This window comes from Empidonax traillii, unplaced genomic scaffold, assembly GCF_003031625.1.
Source record: "Empidonax traillii isolate 1590-97213 ecotype Southwest subspecies unplaced genomic scaffold, ASM303162v1 scaffold186:size1492175, whole genome shotgun sequence".
Taxonomy (NCBI): domain Eukaryota; kingdom Metazoa; phylum Chordata; class Aves; order Passeriformes; family Tyrannidae; genus Empidonax; species Empidonax traillii.
This window is the reverse complement of record NW_020955379.1, coordinates 225792-249865: the sequence shown is the minus strand read 5'-3', so window position 1 is coordinate 249865 and position 24074 is coordinate 225792. Positions and strand designations below refer to the sequence as shown.

At 39.5% G+C, this 24074-nt stretch overlaps 1 protein-coding gene across 2 annotated transcripts in view; it reads right to left on the bottom strand.

Annotated features, from left to right (window-relative positions):
* EPB41L3 (erythrocyte membrane protein band 4.1 like 3) overlaps positions 1–24074 on the bottom strand; it is a 141959-nt gene that overhangs the window by 105331 nt on the left and 12554 nt on the right. Inside the window, exon 2 of one of the 2 annotated variants that reach the window (XM_027886349.1) lies at positions 5910–5950. The exons of the other annotated variant lie outside the window; for it this stretch is intronic. The gene's annotated coding sequence lies outside the window, so the exon portion shown is untranslated. The remainder of the gene's footprint in view (positions 1–5909; positions 5951–24074) is intronic. 2 annotated transcript variants of the gene reach the window in all.

The window sequence follows — 24074 nt, the reverse complement described above, 5'->3', positions numbered from 1 at the left end:
CCTTGAGTTTCCACCACAATTGTGGTGACACATTTCTTGGGTTGCAAGAGTACCAACACCCTTTAGAGAGCAAAATCTTTTTTTCTTCCTAATACTCTGAAATGAGCTTCAAACAAAGTGTTCTCTTGCCAACAGTAGATTCTTAACTTCCAGGTTTTGGGTTTGTTTTCCTTCCCTCTATTTTTAAGCAGCAGCAAATAATGGTGATGATAATAACAACAACAACAATAATAATGTTAAACCTCAACTTTTAATGAAAATTTCTTGGAATAATATGACAAAAAGTCTAGCCTTTGAAGAAATAAATTTTCTATACTCCACAACACCCATGAAATCAAATACTCTGATGTATGTCCACTATGATGATTGAAATAAGGAGTTTTGTAAGCTCCCCAATGGTTAACTTACAAAGTAAAGCAAAGTACAATTTTGTTTTTCTGTAACTGACTGTGATCTTGAAATGCATGTGAATTATAAGGTCTCTCACAAATGCTGCATCATCAATATGGATATTTTATTCACTTACCTTCCTCAATGCCTCTCTAAAGCTAAAATTATGTTCCCTGTTATTTATCAATTTTATTTAGGCTAATCAAATAAAATTTTCACTTTACAACTTCCCAGGCATCCCATTATGTGGTTTGTCTAAAGTTTGTATAGAATTCATCAGTCAATGAATGTAGCAGAGCAATGTTCAACAGGCAATTACAGCATCTGAAAAACTCGCCATAAAACAGCAGTTACCATGCATTATATACATGCAAACTGAGTTATTATGGTAAGATTATGTAGCATGTTACATCTTACTTTCTTATCTTTTAAGTCCTTAATACCCTCAGCTTCTGTACCAGGAGTACAGCAACTGCTTTTAACCACTTCTTGTTACCTGTTTTAGTGCCTGAAACCTATAAAACACTTGCATTGTGTAAGGAAAATTGCAGTTATTCTTACTTATTTACAAAAGAATAAAGTGATGAAAAATAAAGACACTTTTGAAGCATCTACCGCTGTTCTTTACCAAGTGTAAATTTACTAAGTTAAATTTAAGGAATATTTTGGGTCATTTTCCTTAGCCCACAGAAAGTAGAGATAGCTATATTTAGGCGTTCCCAAATATGCGAGAGCTTTACATATATGGAACAACTACACACTGTGTGCACAGAAATGACACACTGGAAGTGGAGCATGAGAAAGAAACAGCACCTGCTTGTAACCATGCAACCAACCCTGAGCCTGGGCAGGCCCAGGGAGCACCTCCATCTTCTGGGCCAACAAGCTGAGACCTGTAGTGGGAACTCAGCTCTGCGACTGCCACGCTCAAGAGCAAGGGGGCTGGACAGATGAAAAATAAAGTAAGTGTTCTGAGAAAACTCATGCCGGAGCATGACTCCAGAGGATACCAGGATCACATCACAGGAAGACTGTATTTTAAGCACTGAGATATTATCAATTCTGGTTCTGTTATCAATTCTGAACACTGGTTCATTATGAAGGACCAATAATGAATCTGTCCTGAAAAGTGTAAGTTCTGTGGAACAGATGAGCTGCAAATACTTACAGACTAAAACCAACTAAAATTCTTATCAGAGAAGGTGTTTTGAAAGCATTGCAATGTAGCAGTTATATAATTTTCAACTGTACTGTATATTCTCTCTCCCAAATTTCTGATGTTCCTATACTTGTTTCTATACCAGATTCTCTTCATATACATATATTTAGGGAAATAAAAAATACCAGGTCTTTTTGAGAGTTTCAATTCCCCCTTCTTCCTCCCACCCACATCTGTACATCTCCATTTTGCTTAAGCCTTATGGCTCCAAAGAGCAGTAAAGTAACTTGTGGAAGGGAAGTTTAGTGTTGTAACAGTCTGCTACTGGAACGAGAAAATAAACATAGAAAGAAGAGGTGGAATGAATCATGCTGAGACATGTGACACTTTAAATCACAACAAAAATAAGTTTTAAAAATTTTTTTGTTAATAATAGCATTGTATAACTCAGACTCTCCAGAAGACAGCCAGTATTTGGACCTGCTCTTATCCAGGGTTCTTACACCTCTGTAGACTACAATTTTCTTTAGTTTTTGTAGTCTTCGTTGTACTATGATAAAGTTTACTTTCTAGCATAAAAGAAAATCAAACTAATCCTGTGCACAAGAATTAGAAAAAAAAAAAATTCAAGGCATTTTGTCCAAGTGTTCATTATTACACTGGGAATGCATCCACCTACTTTAATATGTATTATGTTTTCTAGTAAGCGATTTTAGGAGGTGCTATCCTCAAGTTATTATAAGCATTAGTGGGATATTAGGAAAAATTTCTTCACTGAAAAGGTTGATAAGCATTGGAACAGGTTGCCCAGGGAAGTTATGGGATCACCATCCATGGAAGTGTTCAAAAATCATGTAGATATAGCACTTATGGACATGTTTTAGTGGTGGATCTGGCTGTTTTAGGTTAATAGTTGGACTCAGTGGTCTTTCCCAATCTTAATGATTCTATGATTTTCACAACCAGAATCAGAGCAAGCAGTTCGCTTAAACCAACAGGTTTCAAATCCGATTTGAAACCTGCACTGATTTTGAGCAAGTTGGCGAGAGAAAAGGAGGGAGCAGGCAGAAACAGCCCTGCCTCCTCCATATGATTTTTTAATGCATATTCTGCTCTCTGGCAGGAGCTGATAATTATATCGGATTTCACAAGACTGCTTCTCTGCCTGAACAATTGTCTTGTTTATAAAACTAAGAATTAAAGCAGCATTATAAAATACACAAATAAGCAGCCTCTCTGCCTGTTTGCACATAGGTTACCCTTTGGTGGTACTGAAGGGCCTTATCTCAACACATTCTTTTCCAACCAAAGCGCTGAGAAACAACAGAGACTTTCTAAACCTCTGTTTGAAAATCTTATCGCTCACTCAACAAGAGCCTTAAACAGACTATCAGGAGTCCCAGGAAGTACAGCAGAGCTGGAAAAAAAAAATACAGTCAGTTATATCTATACTATCTGCCACAGTAGCTGTGCATAAGCAAAGGTGATACTCCTCCCTGCAGAGAGGTCTGATCTCAGCAGTTCAGTGGGTAAAGTCCTCCATCATAGAAAAGGATGGGAAAATTCATCAGTTTAATGATGCAAGGGTGTCCCTGCCCTGTGTGGTCTGATATTCCTGGTGGTCAAGCCAAACAAATCCAACAGAAATATAGTGTCAAAGAGAAACAGTGCATTGTCTGACTGCTCTGTTTTACAAATTAGACACAGACAATTTTAATAGCTGTACAGCTGTATACATGTGTACTGTGGAAAACTAAATTCTGACTCGATCCCTTTATTTGTGTTTTACCCAATAGTAGCAATGCTATATTATTTGGAGAATTTTTAAAAATATCTTTTTTCTTTTTTACAAATAAATGGAAAAAAGTGCATTCAAGAGAAACAGCTATATTTTGCCTAGTAATGAACTAATTATTACAAAATACATGTTCATCCCAAAAGTATTCTAGCCTAATATTACAGCCCATTTGATAATTTAATTCAAATGAAGACAATATTTGAAAATTACACACACACGCTTGCACACAATAAGGGTAGTTAGTGCAATTAAAATAATTTCTCATCCAAGTTATGTGCGCAGTTGATTTTTTGTGCATCTCTCAGCACTAGACCTACTAGAACTCCCCTTTCCCTCCCCCCAGCATATGAAGGTCAGCTGCTTTTAATGCCGGAAATTTAGTGAAACATCTTGGTTTTTTATTGCATTGAAACTGGTTTTAGTCGGAGCAGCCCGCAGTTAAATGGCAGGCAGAACAAGCAGATTCAATTAAATTAGCTCTGAGGCAAAAAGGAGATGAGTGTATTAAGAAATATAAATGTGAATTTAAATGGGTGCTACAAGAGCACAGCCAGGCCAGAACATAACCCTGTCTTTCCCTCTTTCATACCTGTGTTTTTCTCTAACTATGAAGAATATTTTTAAATAGGCTGCTCCACTTCACTATATCTTATCTTGGCATGCAGTGAGCAGACACAGAAGAGTGGGGTTTTCACCAATCCTGCCACGCCAATCCTTTCTTGCAGAGGAGAACTTTCAAAATGCACGATCTGAAGTATCCCTCTTTCCCAAGCTTAATTTCTGTCCCCTGCCTCAGAGAGAAGGCACACAGAGCACCCTTTCTGCAGAGTGTCAGGCTGAGCATAGCCAAGGCAAGAGGTGCCACCAGCCTCTAAGGGAAGAGAAAGGGAAAGTGGGGTGCAGCCACAACAGCTCCAGGGCTGCTCTGCCAGAAGCTTCAGAAATGAGCCTGCAGGTTATTCACAGATTCACATAAATGGCCACAGAAGCCTTTTGTTGTTGTTGTTTTAAATCACTGCAAGACACTGCTCCACATGAGGTCAAGTGCAGCATAACATTTTCTTGGGCTCATCACTCAGGATCAGAGTAGTTTGGGGCCTCTTCTCTAGAGCTTGCATTATTCTAATGAGTTCTAGAGAAGAACATCACCCATGAACTGTGCAGCTCCCTTCCTCCCCAGGAGCCTAGTCCTCTGGACTAGGGCTCACCTGTGCCTTGTTTTACAATTAATTAATGCAGTTCCTTCCTTTCACCATTGCTTGTGGCACCACTTTTATTTCTGAACTGCAGAACACTACCTAGCTGAGGGAGAGTCAAATCCTTTTTAGTCCCACCAGATATCAGACAGTTCTACATCACACAGAAGAGAAGCAGGAATAAAATTAACATTTTAATTATCTTCAACAGTTTATGTGTCTCTCAATGAATTGTTACTTTTTTTTTTTAATTTTTAAATCAACTGCATATGTGTTCGCATAACATCTACACCAGATCTTAACAAAAATTTGCTTTCAATAGGTCTGTTACCACAGTAGCTGTGATGTGCAGCTATATCCCTCTGCACCACCACTGGATCAGATACCAGAACTCATCCAAATTACCAGTTCAGTTCTGTTTCCTTGACTCTTCCACAAGTTTAAATTAAAAAAAAAAAAAAAAAAAAAAAAAAAAAAAGTATCAAAGCAATGTTCGAGTAACACATGTTGTTCAAGTTCAGACTCAAAGTTTTACTCTTCAGGGCTAACTGAAAACAGGCATTTTCTGAAGTAACAGGAATCACACAAAGTTATTTGCTGTTGGTTTGCTGTGGTTTTTTTTCCTTTTTTTCTTTTCTTAGAATCAAAGCGATGTGTCTTAAAGCACAAATATTTTACTTTCTCAAAACATGCCCAAATTTTCCTTGTGGTTTGCATGATAGTCTTGATAATCAGAGAACTAATGGACTTGAGATGAACACAGACCTCAGGGACACTGAATATTATCTTTTCTGTCGTTAGTACTATCTACTATTTGGTCCATCCTTTTTTTTTTTTTTCCCCATGCCCCATTTATTTCGCAGTTGTAGTTATCCTTTTCAGATATCAATGTGAACATGAGACTTTTTTTCCCATTAATACATCTAAATCACATTATCAGTTCTTCTCCTGTAGCATCTCAGATCTCCAGGCAGTGAAAAGAGCTAAAGCACACTATACCCTGTACACATCAACAAGTAACCCTTGCTTTAGACAGCCAGGATTAAGACTAGAAACAGGACTAAAGTGAAATTATTTTGAAACTAAACCTTCTTTTCACAGTGAATCCAAGCAACTTCACATTTCTTACATGTAATTATGTTTATGTTGTGTCTAGAGCAAGTGTAACTTGGCAGGAGAGCAACACTCAGCAGACAGATATGGCAGCGGGAGAAAAGATAGCAGCTCTAAAAATAAAGGCTCCAACAATATCACAAGCAGGAGCCAAAATTCAGAAGAAATACATATTCGCTATCAGTGAGGTTAAAGAGATGGTGGAAACCTACGCAGCAGAAAGGTCCACTTAGTCCCTGAAAGACCATTTTACCTCTTCTCTGAGTGAGCTAGACAGGACAAGCTGGACTTCTCCATTTACATCAGTAATGCTGAAGATGCAAACAGACCACGAAGCTTCAGAGGAACATGTTATTAGAACCAACACTTACAACAGAAAACTGACCCAAAAAATAGGAAGGCAATTTTATGGTTAAAATTACCCACCAGAATACATTAGCATTACACTGGTCAGTACTTCAGAAATGCCAGAATTTAGTTGCCTTGTACTGATGCAGGATGCAGTATGTCCAACCTCCTTCTTTCCTTTTTTTTTTTTTTTTTTTTTTTTGACCAGGAAGGAATTGCTGCCTTATCCAATGGAAAAGGTGAGGAGTATTTAAGAAATTGAGTTATGAAGACAGAATTATCAATTTCCTCGCTTGCTTTCCTTTGGTGCTTAACACTGACAAACGAGCACTGCAAGAACAGCCATCAATATTGATAATCGCCATCTTTCCAGCCACATTTTTTACACAGGAGACTGAGCCACACACATTAATGTCAAAAGCGTCCATCAATTTGGGATGCCTGACTTGTGCCACCCAGGGAAGCGTGCTTACACCACTTGGTATCTTCTTGCACAATTCCAATACTTTTCAACTGCTTCTTGGGTTTTTTTGTACCCTGTTTCTCAAATTACAGCTCAGACCTCAGAAAAGGGAAAATTCAAATAAGTGACATCACATCACTAGGAAAGTCCAGGATAACGGATAGAACTGAATGATCAATCAAGTCCAGTCTGCTACTGCATCACCTGCATTGCCTTGCCCTATTTATCACAGGCCTTCTGCAAAATATAAACAGGAGGCTGACTGGCTTCTGAGTGTACTACTAAATGAGTCTTGCCAGGAAAAAAAGCAAAGATACTACCCTCCAGTCCCTTCCTCTGATTTGTTTCTTTCCTTCCAGTGCCTTCCTCTGAATTGTTTCTTTCCTGCTCCCTTCTTTTTCCTTCCTTTCTGATCCTCATCACACTCTCTACTCTGAGGCTTCCTTTCCATCCAGACCCAGTCTTAACAGCTTGTTGAAATCCTCATTGAACACAAACTTTTTATGCAGTACTTCACTCCGAAAAAATGCCTTGCCAAAAAACCACACAGCCTGTCAGGCTAATAGGGTTTGCCAGAAAGCATAAGAATAATAGAATTTTTGACAAAGGACTGTAAAAATATTTTAACACAGGTAAAACAATGTATAATCCTTTCATTCCTGAAAACAAGCTTAAGATAATTTTGGCTTGGTAAGAAACAAATCCCTTCTCTTCCATTCCAAGTGAGGCATACACTCCTTTGGGATAAAAAGGTTAGCTGAAGTGTTTCAAATCAGGAGTAGTTATGGGTTGGAAAACACCTTTCATGAGAAAGACCAGACCAGTGATCATTCTTGCTAAAAATCAAGAGAGTTCATAAAAAGCATAGGATTTTACTGGAATCATGGAATAATTTGGACTGGAAGTGGCTCCAAAGTCATCAAGTCCTATCTCCTTGCTGAAAGTGGGGTTAACTTCAAAATTAGATAAGGTTGCTCAAGTTTTTATTCTGTCAAATTCTACATATCTCCAAGTATGAAAAGTCTGCATACTCTCTGCACAACCTGTCCCGATATTTGATCATCCTTACTGTGAAATTTGGTTATTTCCACCTAGCAGGAAATCCCCTTGCTGTCATTTTCAAGATGACTCTGATCCATCTTATTTATAAACCATTTGTAAGATTCCCCTTTAACAATTTTCTTCTCCGGGATATATAAAGCCACACTTCCCACCTCTCTTGGTCTGTCATTCCACCCTTTAGCCTCCTTCCTATCTTGATAACCCTCATTTTAAAATGGGAAATCTTTTTTCCATGGGAGAAAGACTCAAAACCAGGCCCAGGACTCCAGATATAGCCTGTCTATTGCTGATTAGGGAGAAATTGTCTTGACATGCCTGTCTGTGCTCTTCTTAATCATCATGGACGTTTTTCAGTGGTGAACTTGGCAGTGTTATGTTTATGGTTGGACTTAATGGTCTTAAGGGTCTTTTGAAACCTAAATGATTCCATGATCTGTGATCCTGTGGTTGCCCTTCACTGCTGACTCACATTCAGTTTGTCCACCAAAAGGACTTTCCTGCAGACCTATTACTGAGGCAGCTCTCCCTAGCTTTTACTTATTCCCCCCTAATGAAGTTTTTTGCAGTTCTCACTAATTCTAAAAACTTCCATCCTCTGCATGGCACTGTAACAGTGAATAAGGGAAAAAGCTTTGGAGCACACCTTTTAACAGCTCATGTCCAAGCTTAGGATTGAGACACTCCTGCTCAGCCAGGGTACAGCTCAATATCCACTGCTTTTCAAGGCAGCCCCAGTAATGCTGTGCAAACTCATGAAGCCTTTTTTAGAAAAGGTCCTCTAACCACCTTCCCACAGAAGGGACAGGATATGTTTATTCCAGCATCACTTCTGGGAACATTAACTACTCTTATGTGAAGGCACACAAAAAATCAGTGCAAGCTAGGAAGCACCAAACCAGATGTGTAGCAAGGAGAAACGAAGGATTTTTTTGAGAACAAAGTGAAGGATGTAGAATTGACAAGTTTCTTTTTCCCCGTTCCTCTGAAAAGAGCAGGAAGCTGATGGATGATTTTTTGAAGGAACATCTTGTTAAAAAGGTTGGCAACACTTCATCAACCTTTAGGGTCTACTTAATCAGTTAAAATGGCTGTCTCCGAAAGAATCAAATTAATATTAGACATGAAAGATGAAGAAAAAGCAGGAAGCTGGAGAAAGGAATAGATTTAGCTGACTCATCCCTCTGAGAATCTTGTTTAATTACACTTTGCCCACAATGGAGAGCGAATTGTTTCTCAAGTAAAAAGTTCATGGAAGGTAAATCCATCCATCCAATCATCCATCACCACTGAAGCAATGTAATGATGATAGAATGATAATTGCCATCTAAGTTCCTGCAATATTTAACTGAAGCAGTTAGTGATGTGACTGGCTTCTCCCTGAGAAAGGGCTTGTGTGTGGCCCCACATTGAAACAGTTGATGATGATCTCAGCTGGGACCTAATCACCTGCTCAGGCCAAGGGCATCGCAGTTGTGCTGGTCGTCCAAATAATAAGTGTCCTTGCTTTTGCCAGCTTTGCTTTCTCATCGTCTTTTGCCCCTTCCCAAAGCATCAAAGTACCACGTGCTACTATCCTAGGGGTGTTTTGGTGTGATTGCATTTGCTATTTCATCCTCTGCTAGAGTGGTGTGAGAGGGGTTGCCCAGACTCCCTGAACACACTAGTAACAGCACATGAACTTCACTATCTATTCTTGACACGTTTCTACTGTGGAACAAAAAATAAAAAGAAAGAAATTGCTAGTTGCTAGCAGTTCAGCTACAGTTGTGGTTACTGGATTGGATGTCAGGGTCACAAACTAGATGCCAAAACCACCAAGATCTCATGCTCTCGGTAGGGAGCCAGATTCTCATCTGTCCCAAGCTGGCAGGGCTCCACGTTGACAGTCTGGCTCCCAGTGTAAATGGGCTATAAACATGGTCTTTGCTTCATCTGTGAGGCTTGGGGTATCTTAAATTTGACAGTCACTGAAGGAAGCCTTACTCTGGAATTGAGAGGCAAATTATCAAACTGACTTGTTAAATTAGATTTCATTAGCTGTAGGAACATTGCAAATGCACACTTTGTTATTTGAGCCTTCAATCTGATTTTGTTAAGACTCTTTAACTGTACAATTTTCTAAAGCAAATTATTCTGAAAGGTTGCCCAAATCGCATAAAAAGCAGCAATAGAGTAATGACTTTCTAAGCAATAGTCAGGGGTTGTAGGAATTAATTTTTTTTTAAAACAAAAAGAATCAACATTTCTTAAGGCTTCTCAGGTCAACAGTTCTCAAACAGCTTCATATTCAGTCAGCATATTCTCAGCCCAAAGGTGTAAGTCCTGAGGAACACTACAACGGGAGACCTTTGCACTCCTGTTTTTGAGGAGCCTCAGTGAGCTGTGATTTGAAATGCCCCACAGTGAAAGAATTTCCAGCTGCCAGCAGAAAAGGAAAAGAACTGGAAAACAAAGTTTGAATTACTTCTGTAGTTCATCAGTTAGCTATTAAGGAAAAGAAAAGAAGAATAGCTGCTTCAAAGCCTGTAAGGAATCACTACATTTAAATTTACCTCCGCAGAGAAGGAAATCACATCTGGAGTGTATATTAACTTTTTCTACAGAAGCAGAGTAAATTCACTTGTGAAATCTTAAACAGCAAGAAATGAAAGTCACGTAAAATAAAATTTAAAAAAAATCACCTTCTCATAAAAAAATTTTGGAAGTAAGGTCTTTAGGCATCATAAAGACCAGAGACCTACAAAACTCATTACAAAATTTTAACATTCTGCTTATTCACTTCCCAAAATTATTTACAACTCCCATGAAAATCAGGTCTGAGAACCTTTGCTGCCCCTTCCCAGTGGTGGCAGGGGTGTGGGCAGGGAACCCCAAACCTTAATTTCTCGCTCTAGCTTGAGACTGGTACAATGTGCAGCAAAATAACATCCTTACAATAGGTGGAATTTTATGGTGTAAATGAAAAACCTCTGAAAGTGCCAGACAGCCCACAAGGCTCCCACCTACTTCAGGATGTGCCTGGGCTACCTGCGGTTGGAGTTGACCCCACACTGGTCATCAGACAAGGACCTCTGCCATTTTTGCAAACTTTTGTTTCTCACAGGCATCATGGCCACACACCAGAGTAAGGTTTTGGTGACAGCAGACAAGAGGCATCTTCTGCATCCCACATCAGACCAAGCCACGGAATCATGTAAAATGCAGCACATTTTGAGCAAGTTAAGGTTTCTGATTTACAGAGATGTCGCTGTCGGATTTGGAGCACAGGAGGTTCATACAGTATCCCTCCCGCAGCCTGGGCACCTGCACTATATACAGACTCCAGTGCTGTTACGACCCATTTCAAAGCAGCTGGTGGGTAAACAAAACGGAGCACCCACAGTGTGTAGCCCCAGATACTGAAGGGCTGCCATGCCCTCGCAGATATTTCATCCACCGTTCCTGCTACCAGAGAATACGTCTCAGATTCACAGCTGGGAGGCCTCGCTAAGCAGCCAAAACACTCCCCTCTGGTCATCAGCACTAACTGAGGGGTGGAAAAGAATTATTGTCAAGTAACATAGCCTAGAAATTTAACCCAGGCCTCATGAGCAGGAGGTTGGAGGATTATTCCACCTCACCAAAGCTATCTTTGTTTTCTTGAGTGCTTCCTAACACACAAAGTGTGTAAAATACATTGCCTTCTAGTATTATAAGCATGATTTAGTCATCTATTAAAACCAAAAAATCAAAACCACACCCTCCCAAAATAAAGCAAAACCAAACACAACACAGTAAAGAGCTCTGCCATTACTAAGAACAGAGATAATCCAATCCTACTCACCAGTGGAGCACACTGGAGTGAAAAAAATCAAAGCACTCTCTGAGTTTTTACACTGTAAGGATGAAGTTTATAAGCTCAAGGTGATCTCTTTGGACATCTTATGCTTATTGCTCCTAATGTGTTTGGTAAAAACATCACGTGCATTGTATAGAGCAAAAAGGTAGTCTAGAAAACTTTATGTGCAAGATGTGAATAAACCAGTTCATCACCTAAGTCATTATAGTGTTATATATAGAGGGGGGAAATATTTGCATATGAGGAAACAAAGTACTTTTACAAGTACTTGGAACAGAACATGCAATAACCAGCTGGCCAGTAGCAGAGCTCTTTCAAATTTAATTTTCAATAGAAATCTTGTTAGTGGCTTTTCAACAAAATTCACTTTACTATATTAATTCAGTATGATTTTGAGACATGTAGAAACTTGAGAAACAAAAATAATTTAACTCTTAAAACAAACCGCAGAAAAAGACCTGCACATAATCCATGTTAGTACTTTTAAAGTACACTCCTCACATCTCTCAATCAATTTTATCTTATACTCTCATTCCCTTTCCAAAATAGAACATGTATCAATATCACAGAAAATACCACTGTAACATACTCTGGAAAAAAAAAAAATTAGGAAAGTATATTTAACTTTTTCCCAAAGGATCAAGGGTGCCAGGCAGAACAAACCAGTCACCAGAGCTGTCACAGGGATAGAGATTTCAAGGATCTACACCAAACCTGCAGGAATGTGAGAGCCTTTCCTGTAGCCAGCTGGCTGTCAAAGGGTGATGGATTGCTCAACCAAATTACAGGAACAACCAATTTTGAGGTGATTTGCTTGATTTTAAATCCTAATTATGACTCAAAACAACCACCCTTAACATCAGCATGGTGCCACTGTAAGAGACTTCATTAGGATTTGTGCTTCCATTAGACCAAAAAACCCTCCTGTAATGCCTGTGTAAAAGCAGCTGCACTTTGCCAGGACATCTGCTGAACCCAAGGTTAAACCCGAGCCTCTATCCCCCCTGACTGACAAAACAGAGTTTCACACAAGGGAAGCAGGAAGTAGAGAAATCCCTTCATCTGGGGAATCCACGGAGCTGACCCATGGATACCTTTTCTCCACCTGCATGTAATAATATATCCCTATATACACAACCAGAGCACACTGCTGGAGAATGTGACATTTTTTTTATTAGTTCTTAATGCTTTACTGTCTGTCCATGCAAAGATAGCCTCACAGATCATATCTCATCAAATGTGTAATGAGCCAAATTATTCTCTACTACTGTAAATCTATGAAGGTCCATTGATCTCATTACAGGAGAGCAATTTACACTTGCAAAGAGGGTGGGAGACTACTTTTAAATGAGGAAAGAGAACAAAAACCATAATCATGAGAAGCCTACCTCAGGAACAAAATTCATTTACTTTTTTTTCATGTAAACAGCTATATTTATACCAAATATTCACAGTAAAGAGTTAAATAACGTTTAGAACAACTTACTGAGCTTCTGAGGCTTTGACGAGGCTCTGCAGTGTTTGCAGAGTTGAATAAAAGCAGTTTTCCTTCCCCTGCAAAGCCACCAACGCCTGGGACTCACTTGGCATTCCTAAAGCATTCCTCCCTCCGTCCCTTAGCGATGATAGCCCAGGCCACTGACCACCAACTGCTCTATTCACCTTCTCCCTCTGCAGCCCCCACGGGTGACATCCACCAAATGCAATGCAGAAACCTGAGCAACACCTCTGCTAACATAATTGCCAATGTGTCTTGTGGATTCTGTGCATGTGTTTTATAAATTTGGGGCAGGTGGAAGGATTCAGGAGGGAATAATCTCTCTGCCATACACTGCCTTGTATAAACTTTTTAAAAAAGAAAGGAAGGAACACTTTAAAAATCAAATATGAGTGGACTTTATGAAGTGATGATTTGTTTACATTTCCTCGATATATGACAACATATGTCTTTCTGCAATATCGGTTAGGTAGGAAAACACATTTCAACATGAAATTACAGAAACTGCTTGCAAGCAAACAAGTAGACACATCAGAAAATTACTTACATTTGCATTACATATTAGTAATTTTCAAGCATGTGAATCTAAAGGTATCAATTTTTAATTAATATAATGAAAAAGTACATCTATGAACTTGATTTATTATTTAGCATACACAGACTTAGTCTTATACGTAAACAGCATAAAGTTAAAAAAAAAGGAAGGAAAAATACAAGTTGTTTCAACAGGCATAATGCAGTTTATTTGGCAGAAGTAATATCTCACATATAACATTTTTTAAAAATGCTTGTACAGCGGCTTTTGACTTCCCCATTAAGCCCAGAAAAAGACTGAGAAGATGCTGAAGGAAGATAATTAACTAGCAGGAAGCCCTTCCAGTGGTCCTTCCAGATGGTTGTTATTAGGAGAGACAAGCTTGCTCTGCTGGGCAGGAGGCCACAGACATCACGCAGGATCCTATGGATCTCTGGGGATGGGATACTAGAAAAATGAACAGTACATATGTAGGTTTTTCTGATTGTTTTTGGTTTGGTTTATTAATGACTTGTGGTGCTATAGTGTTCTCCAATTGACTACTGCTGCTCTGACCAACGGGCTGTGTTGAACTATTACTTTCTGAGAGACCCACAAAAAGAGACAGCTCTGCTTCAAGTACATCCTAACCCAAAGGGAGAGAAATATACTTCTTACAAATCTCTAGCTAAAAACAAATAATAATAGTAATACTAACACTAAAATAATAATAAACATCATCACTGGACTCAAAGCACGCCCTCCCAGATGGAGAAAACATATGGAAGAAGCTGCAAACTTTGTGCAGAAAAGATCCCTCTCAGGCCTGTAAAAGAAAGGATAAAAGATCTCTCTCTCAGTATAAAAGCCCAACCTCCTGCTGTTGGGGCTAAGGATGTTTGGATTTGATTAATAACTGCAAAATGCTTTTCTCTCCTATACAAGAGCCTGTTAATGGTTTATTACTTTCATTATCAGGAGGAGGTATGTCACTGCATGAAGGAGCAGCAGTTGCATCCCTTCCAAATGCTGCTTCAAGGCAGAGCTTGCAACTGAGGCATCAGAGACAGTTGGTTCCTGGGACACAGTAGAGCAGGCAACAAAAGCCCACAGATGCCCACCAAGCCTATAATCAGCAGTCACTGCTTTTCTCTTAGTGTCATCACAAAAGGGAGCTTTAAGAAAAACAAAAAGCTTACAGGAGCCATTCATGAATTTGAGGTACTGGTCTGAAAACTTGACAGCTATTAAAAGTCCTTTTCTGGCTATATTTTGTACAGAAATCAGGGGAAAGGAGAAGCTAGAGAAATTGTTTCATAAATAAAAAGAAGACTAAAACATAGAAGAGAAAAGGCGTACTCTGTACTTTACCAGCTGTCAACCTGGAAGAAATGTCCAAGTGAAATCTGAGGCATTGCAGAGAGAGGGAGGGAAGGAGCTGGACCATGAACATTAGACAGTGATGGCAGGAAAGAGAGTTGAGGGAAGGGTGCACTCCCGCTGGACTGGCAGAACTCCAGCCTAAAACCATGATACCAGAGGAGGAGAGAATTTATTTATCCTGAAGCATCAAAATGGTTGTGCAGTATCTGCCAGACACATTCTACAGCATTGTTAGTGTTATTCCATTCAGTGGTGACAATAAAACCTGTGCCATCTCTGGGCTGCCATGTAGCCACACTTAAAAAAAAAAAAAAAACATTTACAGAAACTAACTAGCACAGGAACAAGCAGCAGCACATCACAGGGAGGTGAAAGGGGAGGAGTGTTTCATCAGTAGTTGTGATATATTTATTCGGTACACAAGTAGATCTTTATGTTGCTGGCCAATATACAATTCTTAGTGCAAAATACAGTACCCTCACCATGGATGAAAGATGCATTTCCCTAACATATTGCATATGGAAAATTAAAATAAAACTAATTAAAATAAAACTAATTAAGCCACTGTACTTCAGTGTATTCATATTCAAAAAGTTCAGAGAATTTGATATAATAAAAAAATATTTACAGAATAAATGCAATGAGCCGGAAACCTAATGATTCTTTTGTGCCTGGACATAAGAACAAATCTAACTGCATTAAAATTAAATAAATAAAATTCCTTCCAGTAAATGTGAACATTTGGAAAGTACAAATCAGTAGCTAAAATGTTAACCTTATTCTCCCCATGAGACATCACATACATATCTAAGGTTGGCATCAGACATTAATTACATTTATTAACATTTTGTAAAGGTTAAAAAGTGAAAGCTGTCTTTGGTGACCACTCTAGTAGCAACAGCAAGCCAAATGGCTCCACTTCTGGGACACTTCCAAGTCAGTTCTCAGCCTATAACCATGAGAAACTGCAAGGTTTTTAAAGGGAAGGTAATTTTTTAAAACTTCAATGCAGTTTAAAAGAGTTGTCCTGTTAAAGGATCCAAACAGAAACAATTTTTCCTATGCTGCTCCAGGGGTCTCAGGCCTTGTGTTTCCATTGCAGTCTCAGTCAAAGTTTCAGTGGGTCTGCAGCCCTCTGAGTCACCTTACGGAGAGCCACAAAAACCAGAGCAGGAGGAAAATTAAAGAGCTGGTAAGTGCAAATGTAGCATTTAAATTAGAAAAAGTGGGATTCAAGGGAAGAATGGGAAACACAGGAAACCATCCAGCCACTTTCGAGACTGTGCCAAGCGCCACCAGCCTCATCAGCAGAGCACCTCATGCAGCTGCCCATGGCCAGCAAAGAGGTGGTAAACAAAAGGAGGAAGTCAGCAGCGAGGTGGGATCCATGTGGCACAGGGCTGAGATGACAGGCAGAGTCCTGCTAGAGCCAGGAGAGCACGGTGAGGCACCTGGGCTTCCTGCAGCATGACAGGAGGGCATGGAAGGACAGCAAGAGCTGGACATAGTGGGAAGGCACCAAGCACAATAGTAAGTGGAGGTCAAGAGCAGGTAATCAGGAAGTAGGGGAAAGATCCAAAGGAGTCATCTGTGAATGAGGGAAAAGTGCATCTCAGTGTTGTAACAAAGCAACAGATCTACTGCAGGACTTCAAGGGGAAAGCCCATCAAGGAATAATAGGTGCGCTTCAGGGAACAGACTGCATTTGCCAATAAAAGGGTTCCCTTTTTCTGTCTCATTATTTCCTTTTACGAATAGTACCACAGGTGGCTCAAGGATTTTCTTTCCTCCTTCTTTGCATCAAGCAGTAGGAATTTATTAGAAGCAATATTTTTCCAAGATAGCTTGGGACATAATCATAGAATGATTTGGATTGGAAGAGACCTTAAAGGTCATCTAATTCCAAACCCGCTGCCTTGGGCAGGGACACCTTCCAGTAGATCAGGTTGCTCAAAACCCCATTCAGCCTGGCCTTCAGCACTTCCAGGGATGGGGCATTAATGGCTTCTCTGGGCAATCAGTTCTAGTGTCTCATCACTTTAACAGTAAAGAATTTCTTCCTAATAATCCAACAAACAATTATAAATTTGCTTAAATCCAAGCATGTATGAAGGCCTTTTGAGATTGAGACCGCTCACAAACCCCATCTTAAGCAAATGTGGAGTACGTGCATGAGCACTGAATAACTTAATGGCATGATAGCCTCTGCATTTTCCTCTTTACCTTCAGACTGTGACCCCTCTTTATGCATAGACCCTTCTCTCACCTACCTTCTTGTCAGCAGCATTCAAGCAACAGAGTTTTTTCCTTCTCCTTTTTTTAAAGTGGAGATGTTGCAGCAAGCTTCTTTAATAATATACTTAGTACCAGTGTAACATCAGCAAAACTATATTTTATATGCGAAGCCATCAAATTTGTACTGCAACATATGTTTAAAATTATCAAACAGGCTGATCTGAGATGTCAGAGATTTTTCAAGGAACATTTCCTTTGTAAAACAGTAAAAAGATGATTTTCTCTCAACAATAAAATGACAGATACTACAACTGAATATAGTTCAGGAAGAAATGAAGTAATTCCCCCACACAAGACCATCATCAGATGATCTAAACCAATCATAGTTTCCTTATGCTTTTTTTCCCCACCTTCTTCCAGAAAAAAAGTAGTAGTGTATTTCAGAATGAATGTCAAAGTTCTCATTTCCAAAAATCCCAGAAGTGATGGTTTATTTTCTGTTCAAAAATTTTCTATTTTCTATTCAAAAACTGAAATACAGCAGGTAAAATAAGCCCAAGCAGGGAGCCAAAAGATAGCACTCCTGCACAGTATTGATTAGCTCCTGGGAGCTCTATAAATACACTTTGGTGACAATACTACCCGAAATATCTCCCTTGGAGGCATCATCATTTATCAATACTGCGTTTTTCCTACTCTGATTGAGCTATTTTGATGTAATGACAAAATTGTTCTTTAAATATTCAAAACTGTGATTAATGCACTTTTCTGAGAAGCATACTTTCTTTTTTTTTTATTATTTCTCCTAGTACAGATAACATTTACATTTTCCTTTGGAAGAAAAAGATTTGTCTTCATTGCTTCTTTTTGTATTTTGCTTTATCTCTTTCAACACTGAGCAGAGCAAGGAAGAAATACTTGCATGCTAATGCAAATCAAAGCACGAAAGCAATCAAATCAAAAAAAAAGTAAAATCATCTCTTGAATTAATTAAACTCTTTCTCCCCTTACAACATTATTTCAACACTTTGTTTTCCATGCTATTGACTAGTTGTCAGATTTTCCCTTAACCAGATTTATCAAAACAAGCAAACCTTCAAGAATTGTATTGTACATTCAAAACAACAACAACAAAAAAGTTCTAAAACTTTTTTTGGTATGTGGGAACATGTATGTTTTAATTGATAAATTTAGATCACAACCCAGTTTTTCTAGAATCAAAAATTTCTAGGTATGTGTTGCCCGTTTATAACTTCAGAGCAAAGCAGAAATTTGAGAGGAAGGAAAAAACCATTACAAATGCTTTTGCATATTCCGGTTCAATCTAGGTTTATATTGCTATTTAAACAGCAATTGGATCCAAAATAGCTCTGACTAACCCCATGCTTACTTTTGTAAGGAGAATAGCTGCAAATATGCTCGGGCTTCAAGCACGAGGGATACTTACTGCAAGGGCAGGCAGCCTGGCATAGCAAACTAATAAAACCTGCGTTACATGTAACCCTGCAAACTGCACTGCAGGCAGAGCGGTAACTTTTGGCCATTGCATTACAAAGTGTTATGTCAGAAGGCATTCTGCATGGATTTTGCAACAAAGTAAACCTCAAATTATTTTAATGGTGTGTATTTGGCTTTAATAATGCTATTTGAGATTAGATATTAAGTTGTGTAACTTCTATCTTCAGACTGGGCAATTTCATTATTTTCCCCTATAAACAGTGGCTTTAATAACTAAGCTTTTACATTGTTTTCCCCATAATAAATGAATGACGTTAAAAGGCCCTTGTCAGCACTGAAGAGCTGGATCCAGTCCCACAGTGGACATTAAGGAGACAGATTAGATCAAGCCAGCAAAACACTTAAAGCAAAGCTTTTCCCTATTAACTGTAGCAATCTTTAAACTGAAATTCAGTAATACGATTTTAATGCCAGGTGAATAAGGTCAGACAAAGAAGAAATTACATCAACGACAACAGGCAAATTCTTACGAATTTCTTGTCTACAAATCAGAGCAAGTTTTCCTTCAGAAATGTCTCTAAAAACGTGAGAACAGAGCTACAATAAAATGATATTTGCCATTATTTCTTATGGGCACATTAAGAAGGAAGGATGAAAGCATCTCTTACCCAGCTAAAAAGAAAATTTCATGTTAAAAGCAACAGTTTAGGCCACAAAACCAATCCTCTCAATCTTAGGAGAACAAAGTTACCTTCCCAATTTCTCTTCCTCCAGTTTAATTGGATGTCTTTTTAGCACACTTCTGGTTCATAAATATCCAGTGTCACATGCTACTGTGGCACAGACCCAACAGGTCATGCAGCTACCAAAGACATCAATCCCCAGCACAGCAAGAAAGCAGTTCAAGTCAGGTAACCAAAATGAATGCAAAGCTGTAGACGCCAGCTAGGTCCAGCTCCCAAACCAGCAGGCTCAAGTTTGTGAGGGGAAAAGGCTTGAAAGTGCGGAAGAGGTGAACACACATCTACTATGACACGGGTGCTGTGCCCAGCACACTGAGGAACATTAACAACCAGGAGCTGACCATACCACTGTCCGAAATACTGATCATAGCATGGTTTAGGTTGGAAAAGACCTCCAAGACCATCAAGTCCCACTGCTAACCCAGCACTGCCAGGCCCACTGCTACTAAACCATACCCCTAAGTGTCACATCTACACACCTTGTAAATACCTCTGATCTAAATTAAGGATCTTGTCATCTTAGCACTCTTAATCTAATTAGCTGATGTATTAGCGTACTCTCTCTCAAAATACACAGCCCAACCCACCAACTGGCTGATGCCAACTGCGTGCCCTTTACTCTTTACTTCCACAATGCACTATTTGTTACCTCTACCATAAGAGAGAACAGGTAGATGATAAAGTATTTTATGCATTAATTTTACTTGGAGACACAGAGCTGAAAATAGTCAAGTCTTCCTAATAGTTGATTTCTTTCCCCCCTCACCCCTCCCTCTTTTATTTATAGCTTTCTTTTTCTTTCAGGTTAAATAGATTAGGAGTAATTACGTCATCTTCATGGCCTGCGCTACTTGAAACCATTAATAATTTCTGCTTTTTTCCACTCACCTGTCTCTGTGTTCTAGCACTTTCCTCCTTTAACATAGCAACAGGAATGATCAGAAAGTTCAAACCCAATTTTCATGTACCAGAACCATGATTCCAACCTCATGTTCTCAAGACTTTGATTTCCTCTTCAGTTGCTGTCAAACTCTGCAACAGCTCTTCCAAGTACAGCAAAGCAATTCTCTTTTGCATTATCCTTCATTTTACCATTTTGAGGTACAGAGGCTATCTGATATTTGCTTCATCCATTTAGACCCTTCCCTGCTCAGAGGGAGCTGCTGGATGCAGCAGTACACGGTACCTCCAAGCTTCCCCTAGTGCTGCCACTCTTCTTCCTGCAGTTCAGCATCATGACCAAAATCCAGCCTTCCTGAGGTTTCCCCTCCTCCACTGAGCTTTACCATACGTTATCTTGGACCCAGCCAGGAAGAACTGGTGCAATTGTGCCATAAGGCCATGCTGGGGGACTGGGACAACTATTTTGGGACCCTCCCTCCCCTGCCAGCACCAAACCATCTCTCTTGGCTTTAAAACACCACCAGCATGATCACCAGCAGTGTTGGACATGGCAAGCATACGTTCAAAGCTCATCTCTCACAGATACAAAGCAACAACGTGCATGAGGTGTCCCATCCTGTTACCTGGTGGGTGACAACAAAAGCCACCTGTAAGATCTTTGTGGTCAATTTTAGCCTCAGCTAGAAGTGCAGTGTCGGTTACCGTGCAAAGGTGGTTTGTGTGTGATGCAGTGTTTGAGTTGATGACACTGGATTATCAGGCACCAGAAAAGAAAAATACTGCCTTGCCTTTCTGATCTGCAATTTTACAAATACACTTTAAAGGTGCTGTGGCAATTTTGATTCAGACCAAATTTAATTTTATTGGAAGAGACAAAAGGGTTTTTACAGGATTTAAAGGAAACAGATATTTCCAATTTTTTTTAGAAATTTAAGTGCAACAACTACTTCTAAGTGGGTAACTAATAAAAACAAACAACACAAAATATTTAGTGATCTACTGTATCACTGTAAGACTCAGAAGCCTCAAGTAACACAAACATGTTTGCTTTCATTGTCCACTCTAGGATAAATGTGAAATTAAGTAACGTAGAAAAGTAAACTGGATTTAACAATGTGCTATTTTAAATTATTTGAGTGCCCCTGGTGGTGCAGTGGCTAAACCACAGCGTTGTCAACGCTGAGATCTGGGTTCGATTCCCGGTTAGGACACTCCCTGGGCAGATGGAGCTCGTTAGCCCTGTAAGGCAATCCATCTACATCCTGAGGACCTCACTGCCACCGTCCAAGCGTGCTTGGCCCCGGCAGATGAACCTCAGGATTAAAGGGTGGGCTCAGTTCTGCGCACACTGTGTCTCACCTAAAAAATCCAATGCGCAGGCTGGAAGGTGGAAAGACCTTCCCCGGTTCTTCGTTCGCGAAGAGACTGGCCATTATTATTATTTTAAATTATTTAAAAATTTGACAGATAAAGAAATGTGTTTTTTTTCCTACAGAAGATGATATTTAATGGTAAAAAAAGTCTAGGTGTCCATCATCTCTTGTGGGGTTGTGAGACCAAACTTAGAGCTATATGGAACTAGAAGATGAGAGATTGTCAATTACATCAATGTCTCAAAAGCATTAACAACAACAACAACAACAACAAAAAGTTATGAAGTGTTAAGAAAGCGTGTGTACGTATATATACTTAAGCACCCCCACAGAACTGCCAGCTACCTTCCTTAGCCAAGGGAAACAAGCACAGCCCAACACTGGGAGGCTCTGGGGCTGTCCATCCCCAGGACTTGGCAGTGGTGCCCTGTGCCCAGGAGGGTTTCACCACCCATTTCCATGGCTGCCCTCTTCAGCCATCGTTCCTGACCCTTTCCCCCCACACTGCAGACATGTGGGCAGCCTGGCACCCCACCACAAGGGCTCCCTGTTTTCACGTGGCTGAGGTAGCCATCTCTCTGCTCCCTCCTGGCACCAGATGTTTCCCATTAACTTTGTCCACACACAGCTCGCAAGTGTCATTTGGAAATCCCAGACCCCAAATATTTTACAGATGAAACAACAACAGACTCTTTGCCAATGACTCAGACCTGGATCCCAGCCCCTGCTCCACATTGCTCCAGCAACTGGTGGAAAATAAGCCAAAAGCTGTCTTGGGATTTGGTGGGGGGATCTCCTCTACCTCACAAGGCCAGGCAGCTCTGCAGCTCTCTGACTCCCAGCCTTCAGCATAAGCAACCATGGGGGCAAGTCACACAACCTCACCATGCCTTTGAGCTGTGGCAAAGGTCTGCAACATCCCTGTGCAGGCAGGGAGGGCTCAGGCATGAGTGGCTCCTGGATGCCTGGTAGCTCAGGCATGCAGTCACACTCAGCACAGGCACAGTGCCTGCCTGCTCTTCCCTCATCTGTCTCAAAGTGCTGCAAGGTGCCAGGTTGCTCAGGCTAAAAAGCTTGTTTAAGTGGCCTCAAATCTCCCTTTAACCAGAGGAAAAACCATAATCAGACAAACTCCCACTGTACTAATAATTAAACAGCTCTCAGACATCACAGGTTTTCCTCTCTGCAGCTCTGCTCTTGTGTCCTCCTGATGAAATATTTTGAGTCTCTGCTTCTTCAGTTAGGAGTGTAGAAGGTAAATCTGTATTCAGTCTAAAGTATTTAAACTTTCCCAGTCTGTTTGGGTTAAAAAAAAAAAAATTGCTTGGATAAATTCACACCATCTTGAACACATGAAAAAAACATTTTTCTTTTTTAAAATAGTTCAAAATGTGATACTTTTTAATTAAAAAAAAATAAATAAAATTAAGTAGCCAGAGGGTTAAATACTACAAAAACTGAAAACACTAAGAAAACAGTAAAAATAAAGGATGGAATCCCATATGCTTCTTTAGAGAAGCATTACATACTGGAAACTATTCTGTTGACTGGATATTAATACCCAATATTCATTTCAAAATTCATTACTTCTTAAAAGAACTCCCCAGTTAGTTTTCTAATTTTGATTTTATAGATGAACAGGCTGGTTTCCAGCATACCACATCAAATACTGTGAGAGTATATATAGGAACTAACCACAAAATATTTCAGGATCACATCATTGCCAGGCTGGTTTAATTTCTTTTTATCTCTGTGCTATTTCATAAAAGCATTATTTTAGCTTCAAGTGAATATGGAAGACAGAGGAAGTATTTCAGGTTGCCATTCCCATACTGACTGCATAAAGAAACATCTCATTCCAGATAATCATCAGAGAAAGTGATGCCTATCGCCTATTCCTCCTCTATGTCCTTTATCCATGCTGCAAGGGCGTTCAAGAAAAGGAACTGGAGTCTAATCTTTAAATTAAACACTAGATGGAGCCCACTTCCCAAGACTGAAAAATTAAAGCTTTCCTTGCAGCAAACTCTTACAGCCTATTGCAATATCTGGTCATGCATAAACATGACAAGACTCAAACAGCTGCAGTGACTGTCCTTAATACAAAAAGATACACTGGCCAGCAATTATATCTCTGCATAAAGGGACAGCCTTTAGCACTGGGCAACTGCAAAAGAATTTATATTCCTCTAAAGATATATTAGTTTGATGTGAAAGACCCACAATACTTGGGATAAACTAGGCATTATGGATTTTTGTAATACCATATGATAAACATAATGCTGGGTTGAGAGAACTATGACAGTCTGACACCTCTTCATTTTGACAGTAAACTCTACTGATTCCAACTATAAGTATTTTGCACATATAAATTTAAATTAAATAGGAAGAATCCTTTTTCAGTGGTTAGCTTGAATTAGTTCCAGCATGAAAGCTCATTTATGACATTTGATAAAATGCCACCTCTCTCTAACGAAACATACCACACGTTCAACTAGAGATAAGTCAGCTTTGGTGTTAAAAATAGGATGCAACAATACCAAACCTCAGTACAAGCATTCTGGTGAGGAAAAAAAAAAAAAAAAGTAAAGCCAAGTTGC